We start from the raw sequence: 7,633 nt of genomic DNA, 5'->3' as shown, positions 1-7,633 counted from the left end.
ATCAGCAGCCTTTTTATAACTGTGAGCAAATCTGTACATACAGACTACTAGACCAAAGAAGACAGGCAATGCACTCTCATGGGGTTTTTTTGTGTTTTGGTAAGAGCATGTGCCTCTACCAGAACTATTCATCTAGTTCTTAGGTCTTGAATTAAGCTTAAACATTAATTTTACTTGCAGCAATGTCATTAAGCCACAAATAAATGCAGTAAGTTCCAAAACTGAATCACTCCTTGTTGAACCCTGTCCCGGCAGATGCTCATGTTTTTCTGGATGAGAAACAAAGCTGGCAGAATGAGGCACAGGCTGGACTTCGTGTCTCTACACCCAGTAGCAGAACTGAACTGGCATATTTAGAAATAAACAGTGATGAGACACAGATCCAACACAAGGATGCCCTGGTTCATAGTATCCCTGTCTGGACCATAACACAGAGCAATGATCCTTATGCAGGACAAATCTTAATTACATGGATTACCACATCGTGATCATAATTTGATAGGGAAATGGGATGCTGGAAGGTATGGCAGTAAAAACAGGTTTTAGGATTTAGTTTAGGGTTTTAGGATGTTTAAAAACAGTTCAGTTAGGATTTCACCCCATATCTTTTTAGTTTAACAGTCCTGTAAGCTAAATTTACTGACATGCTACAGAAAATAGAACTGACGTAGCAGGTGTACGCTCATCGCTTTAATTCATCTAGTGAGTCCTGGTGTAATAGAGATTTTATATTACAGCAAAGCCTTTCTGACAGAGGCAAAACAATCTTCCAGTAACACTAAAAATTATCACTTTCATTGTCATAGCACATGGGAGCCTTAGCTGATGACTAGAACCTATCACAGACAAATACGAAAGAGCAAGAAAGGAGTTTTCAGAATACAGCATCTTCTATTTCAAAAGTGACAAAGCTAGACCTCTAAAAATTAAAACTGCAAGAAACGTGAGAGACAGAAGTTTTGCCTGAGATCTGTTTCGTATTCTTATTAGCATCATTCCCCAGGGGCAAGTAATTTTGAGTGCAATACAAAGTTGGTAATACGCTGAGTATAATTATAATGAGGATTGATTAAGTTGGTAGCCAAAGTACAGTAGCTTTATATCTGAGAGAGCATCATAAAAGAAAATCACATGAAGAGTTTTGGAAAAAACTGTACACAGGGATTGACAACTAGCTCCCTAGTGAAATAACATCAAAGCCGATATATAGTATGCAAAATAACCCACAAACAGAGAAATTATTCTAATTCTTTTAAGGTTTCCGTGTCAAAAACCTAAAATCTGAATACATTAGATGCTGCAAAAGAGAATAAAGTATTGACAGCTGTAGCTATTCCATGTAATTAAGCTCAACGTGCCCCCTTTTTCAGTGGCTGTTGAACAACTAGTTTGCCTTTGGAATTTTCTTCTCAGTTTCACAGGAACATTTGGCAACAGAAACAATTTTTGAAGAAACCATTTCAGGAACTGATTCATCCCTGATTCTAGGGGAATTCCAAGAGCTAACTGGTATAAGGACTCATTAAGCCAGTCCACTGTTCTGAAGTATTTCCTCCTTTTGTCTTCTGTTTTTATTTCACATTTACCTGCAGTCCTGCTCTGGGTCTGACATTTGAATGTGTTTTGAATTTGTAACAGTGAATCAAGGTGGCTGAAGTCAGACAAAATCTGAACATTTCACATGCCTGAGTCCTGCTTCTCTGACAGGTAGAACTCATGGATACAACTTTTAATTATTATTTCTAGGTCATGCTCACTTAAACTACCAAAGAAACAAAAGATCATCTGTACCCAATGTTGTAAAGTGGAATAATCATAAAGACTTTTGAGCCTGATTCTCTGATGGGCTGAAATACTGGCCCCAAAACAGCAGTGAACTTTTTAAGTGCCTCCTTTGTAGGGAGTCATTCCAGTAAGTGGAATTGTGGATGCCAAAATTAATGGAAAGATTCAAATGCTGAATTTAAAGCATCTGCTTTGAACGAACAGCATTATCAGACCAGCATGCTCCAGGGCCAGTATCATTCTAGTCTAAAGTATGAAATATATTTGTTTTCTTTCCGTTTTAACTGTAGAGCAGGTATGGTACATGACTATGAATATATAGCACTTTTTAGGAATCTAGGACCTTCTAGTTCAGCAAAGTCATGTCCCAGTTACTGAAAGTAACTACATCATAAAAAACAATTTAAAAGTAGTCCACATCCCATCTTAACACTACCAAAGCATTTTACCCCTATTGCTTCATTACTCCACTACGGCGTTTGCTCTTCTGATTTTCAGCCTCAGTATATTTGTAGCTTATCATATCCACTCATCCAACTGTTCTTTCTCTGATCTAATAATATCCTGAGTTATGAATACCTGGGATAGTGTCTAAATTTTTTAAGAAATATGAAAGAATATATCTTCATGGGTTACCCAAAAATGCAGAGCCTTTAATGAACAGGATATAGCCATCTGAAAAAAATCCATGGGGCAGAAGGGGTGCTAAGTATCTCTGAACTGGATATTACAGTGTTGATGTATAAATGCAGCATTAAAAAGGGTAATACTGGCTCGTGCAGCAAAATGATATTGACACAATTAGTTCGATGCTGTTTTTAGAGTTTACGGAATATGACCTCTGGATTTTTCATCTTCAAAGGTTACTTCTAATTAGCATCCAGTGATAACATGTTAGAGATGCTTCTTTAAAAGATATCACAGCTCTAGCAATGAGTACTGACATGGTATCTATCAAAGTCTCATGGTGCCTGCAATTCTGACAAAAGGCACTCCAAAGGACTGGCACGTATCACCTTATTTGCATTTTTGCATTTCATTATGCTCATAATTGCATACCAACACAGCAATTCTTCCCCACTATCTCAGAAAACATTATCAGCAACGTCTGAAACAAATGCTTAAATGTCAACAATTGATGAGCAAGAAGAGCTGACCTTTGCAGGATCTCATTCTTTTGAGAATTGCCCTGGTATGACTCAGTCCTCAACTTACTGTTTGTGTTTGATAACACCAAAAGAACAGAGTTTCTGTATGGATTGTTTTTGTGTATTGGAAAGAGAGAGGAAGTCAAAGAGCTGTAAAAATACAATACATTTATACTAGCAGTCAGCTGGGATTGACGGAACATTTGCAATGACAATTCTTAAAGTCACCGAAACATTAAACTAAGTGGACATTAACATTAAGCTACAATGGAATTTCTATGGAATTATATGTTACATCCACATTAGAATTAAAGTGAATTTATCCATGATTAATGTTATGACAATGAACAAAACCTTTCTTCCACAAACATGCTATCTGTTTTACACATTGTGAGAGGTGTTTGACAATTGTAAATCGCTAATCTAAAACCAAGGAAAACTATTCACAGTCATCTTATATATACTGCAATATTGACTGGCACTAGACTGAGCTAACATTTTACTATAGTTTGTGTTTCTACCATCATTTCATGGCTCCATTTACCTTGATTTGCATAGCAATTTTGGTACACATTTTTCAAAAAAACACTAATCAATTTTAGCTTAAATAAATTACACCACCACAGAAATTGCTGCCACTGTCCAAAAATGCTAATCAATTTTGAAAATCTACATCATGGCTTGCATCCCAGATTTTTTCCATCCAATCCACATCAAAAAGAAATGATAGAAAATTATGTTAACATGTTCGACTGCTTGTTTGCTTGTTTTAGTTGAGGCATTGGTTATGCTTCAATGGCAAACTAATCGCCTGTTTGGAATCTCATCCAGTTTGTGTTACTTTTTTTAATGGCAATATGGAGATGCTGCAGAAGATTTCAACATGGTCCATAGCGAAAGTTTTAGATTCTCTAACAGGAGCATTTTTGTCACATCACTTTCAGAGGTATTAATAAAAAGAAAATTAAACTGTTTGTTTTGACTAGTATTACATTCTTCTGTGGAAGGATTTCCATTTCCCTGTATTAGAGTTTGTTCTAATAAGGCAAAGAATACAACAGATCAATCTGAAAAAAAACCCCTCTGAGGACTGTCATTTTTTCCAAGGCCTATAAAAGATCATTACCGGGGTTTTTTAATGTTTCAAATGAAACAATGATTTTAAGCTGGTATTTTCATCCACTTCAGCTCTTTGGTTCACTCATAGCTTTCAGTACAGAGTGGGTTCCTTTCCACACAGCTTTCACACAGGTTCACGCTTATTCCTAATTACAATCTGTTATGGTAACAAGGCTACCTGCACCTCAGTCCTCAGATTGTTTCTGTCTTGTGGCTACACCTTTTGTGAATATATAGGGACCTTTTTTTCCTTACAATGTAACTATATAGTTCAGTATCCTGTGGAAACAGCTGAGCTACTTCAAGATTAATTAACCTTAGTGAATATATGCTAACAGAGCTATTGCGCTTCGGGTACTGCAGCTAATCTCCATTTCATGGGTGCATTGCTTCTAAGTGAAACAGCGTACAGATAAAGTAAGGAGCGAAGGAAAGATGAGCTCAACAGTATCCATAAATCTAGAAAGAAAAAAATTCACCTCTTGTTCTCTGCAATTAAAAGCATCTTACAGAGATTCATTTTCACAGCCAGTACTATGGTTCAGTCTATTAACTGGTCAATCCCTGTTTTGAGAAGCATTAAACAACGTTAGCATGGTAGTGTTCATACATAGGTGTATGCTGACTTGACTTTAAGGGACCAGTATATCATCCAAGGTGACTAAGGACCTGAAAGGATTAGACTTGCAGGTAGATTACTTTCTGAGGTTTTCCTGCACATTACCTTGCAGACAAAAAGGCTTTTAGAAATAACTAGTAAAAGGCACATAGGAGAAAATCCAAGATAGCTAACAAAACTATGCATTAAAATTTCATTTAAAAGTCCTGTTTTGCACATTCTACAACACATGAAAGAGAATTATTCTTCCAAAACAAACCATTGTGTTGCATCAAGTCCTGAGGAGTTTCCTAATTCATTGATTCACCTTGTTTGAACCACACAACTTTGCTATTGTTGTAATAAATTACATAATGTCCAGATCTCTTTTAAGATGGCTTATGTGAAATAAGGATGCACAAGCACTATATATTGCATCGCCCTTTTCTTGTTTAAATAGGAAAAAAAAAATATTGGGAGGAAAATAGCAATAGATTTGGATCTACAAACTATATCCATCATTCTTATGCAGTATGAAATACTATAGATCTTGAGAAATTTCAGTGGTACTGACCAGCATTTTCTAAAAAAATATCTATTAGTTCTCCTAGTTTAGACATTTGAAACATCGCTTTTAAAAAGCACTTGAACATGATTTTCATTTTAAAATCTCCTAGACCTCATTAAGATCGCATTCTTTGTTTCTGGCTATTGAGAGAACTCCAATAAAGCTGATACTCCTCATTATAAAATATTATGCAACATGATTTAAAACAAGGCATGAAAATCTATCTATAAAAGTAACTTCCCACATGGATATGATTAACAACCAAGATGGAAGCATTTCTTTTTGTCAATAACAACTTCCAGTAATGATGAAGATGGGCCATTATAAATGGGAAAAAAAAAACATAAAGCATTCCCTACATAAAAAAAAAAATTAATCAATATTTTATATGAAAAATAGCACTGGAATTATTTAAAGCAATTCTTAGGTTTATGTCCTTTTTGTCCAAAGTTGGAAAATGAATCTTTTTTTTAGTTATGGTGTGTTTACTATAAAAACATTTGTCACTGTTCTTCATTGAGAGATAAAATGCTGGAAATACACAGTGCACTTATTGGACAATTTAACATGCTAGGGTCAGGCACTCTGAGACTTCACAGTAGCACAACAAGAACAGATATTGAAGATGCTTGAAATCCAGATTATGGCTTTCAGAAGACATGGTGTATTGTTCACCCAGGTTGAAAGCAGATGTATGTTTATATACTTTAATCTTAGCTCAGATGTGAGCTACCATGTTAACAATTTTGTTGCCCAGGCTGCCCTGGCTTGGGATTTAAATAAAAACAAATTACAGGTCTTAACAGTGATAGATGGACTTCTCTTACATTTGCGTGGAGTATTTTTGCCTTAAGATTAAAGGCTTACGCATTTATCTGCATAAACTAACCCCTGGAGTAGGGTACTGCTGACATTTTCCAAGAAAAATGAATATCCTAACTTATTCCAAAGAGAAGACTTGGTATTTGTATGGCCAGAGTGACCTTTGCAAGTGCCCTTTCAGATTAGGTGCACTACATGGAAAATTGTGCTCTTACAGTACTCCATAAATCATACCTACCAATTTTCTTTAAAGGGGTATGTAAATATCAGTGTACCAGGTGGGTAAACAACACTAACCTCGTACAAATGGCTTGAAAATTGAAGAAAAGCACCTTATTTTGCTGCTGAAATTGCTTTTGAAGCCCAGCATCGTGGCTTGGGTTGTAGAATGCATGAAATGATTTGTGCACTGGGAATAGAAAATGGGTTGATGATAACCACACTCGACACAGTTCCTATGTTTCTGAGTTCTTTCGATGATCAAAGATATCATTGCTGTATATTACTTTTCTTTGCAGATCCCAAATGCATGTGAATTTCAAGTGACATACACATTATCTGCATGTTTCCAAAATGGACAGACAGCTTTTTAGTTTGTATTTCTCATTTGAGCTAGTTAATGTTTCTGGTCCAGTTTCAGTCTGAGTCTCCTTGCAATAGTTATGTAGCATTTCCATTTAATAAAAAAAAAAAAGCAGAGAAGTTCATGTGCTGAAGAAGAAAAAAATATGAAGTTACAGCCTTTGAAACTGTCAAAAGTGTTATTTGAGTAAATACTGACTATGAAAGTGAGAAGATGTGTTAATTGTTGCTAAGCTATAACAGATAATAGAAAAGATTCTAAATCAAGAAAAAAGCCCTGGATTTAGACACATCAGTAGGGTAGCATATATGCCATGGATATCAAAGCACCTTGGTGAAACTCTAAGAACCAACTTCAGATGTGGTCCACACAGGATTATTTCAGTTTAACGTTTGACATTTGTAACTTTATTAATTCTGAAGGTCTCATTTCTACAAATGGGGTGTTGTCATTGTGTTGCTTTTCCCACAACATTCCAGTGCATTTAGCATAAATATCTACAGAAAACTGGTAACTCATTTTGTAATGGATATTGTAAAAGCAGAATTATAGTGTTCTCAGCCAAGGTCTATAACCCCAGCCTTACGTTTAAGTACCCTAAGAGACCAAATGCAACTATCCGATTTATTGAAGAATTGCCTTGTAGACTAGGAACCGGAGTTTATATAAAACTAAAGATGTGACACTTATTCCAAAAATTTCTATGTCCTAGGATCTAAGACTATAGTAAGACAAAGTATCAACCTGCTATCAGTCATCGTAAATACTTTTCTAATAAGTTTTTAGGCCCAATTCACCTGTGTTGATAAAATTATTTGGGATCCTTCTTTGGCATGGCAAATGGGAACAGCAGGAACGTACAAACTACATTACCAAAAATTTCCAGTCATTTTGGCTTTATTTTTACTATAGAAATGGAAAGACTTTTAGAAGTCCTGGGCTCACTTAGCTTCAGTTGCATTAATTGAAGCTCAAACACTCTGAGGACCAGGCTGCATGCGTCAACATGG

This window comes from Aquila chrysaetos, chromosome 5 (genome assembly GCF_900496995.4).
Source record: "Aquila chrysaetos chrysaetos chromosome 5, bAquChr1.4, whole genome shotgun sequence".
NCBI lineage: Eukaryota > Metazoa > Chordata > Aves > Accipitriformes > Accipitridae > Aquila > Aquila chrysaetos.
The sequence above is the reverse complement of the archived record's forward strand: the minus strand, read 5'-3'. Positions refer to the sequence as shown.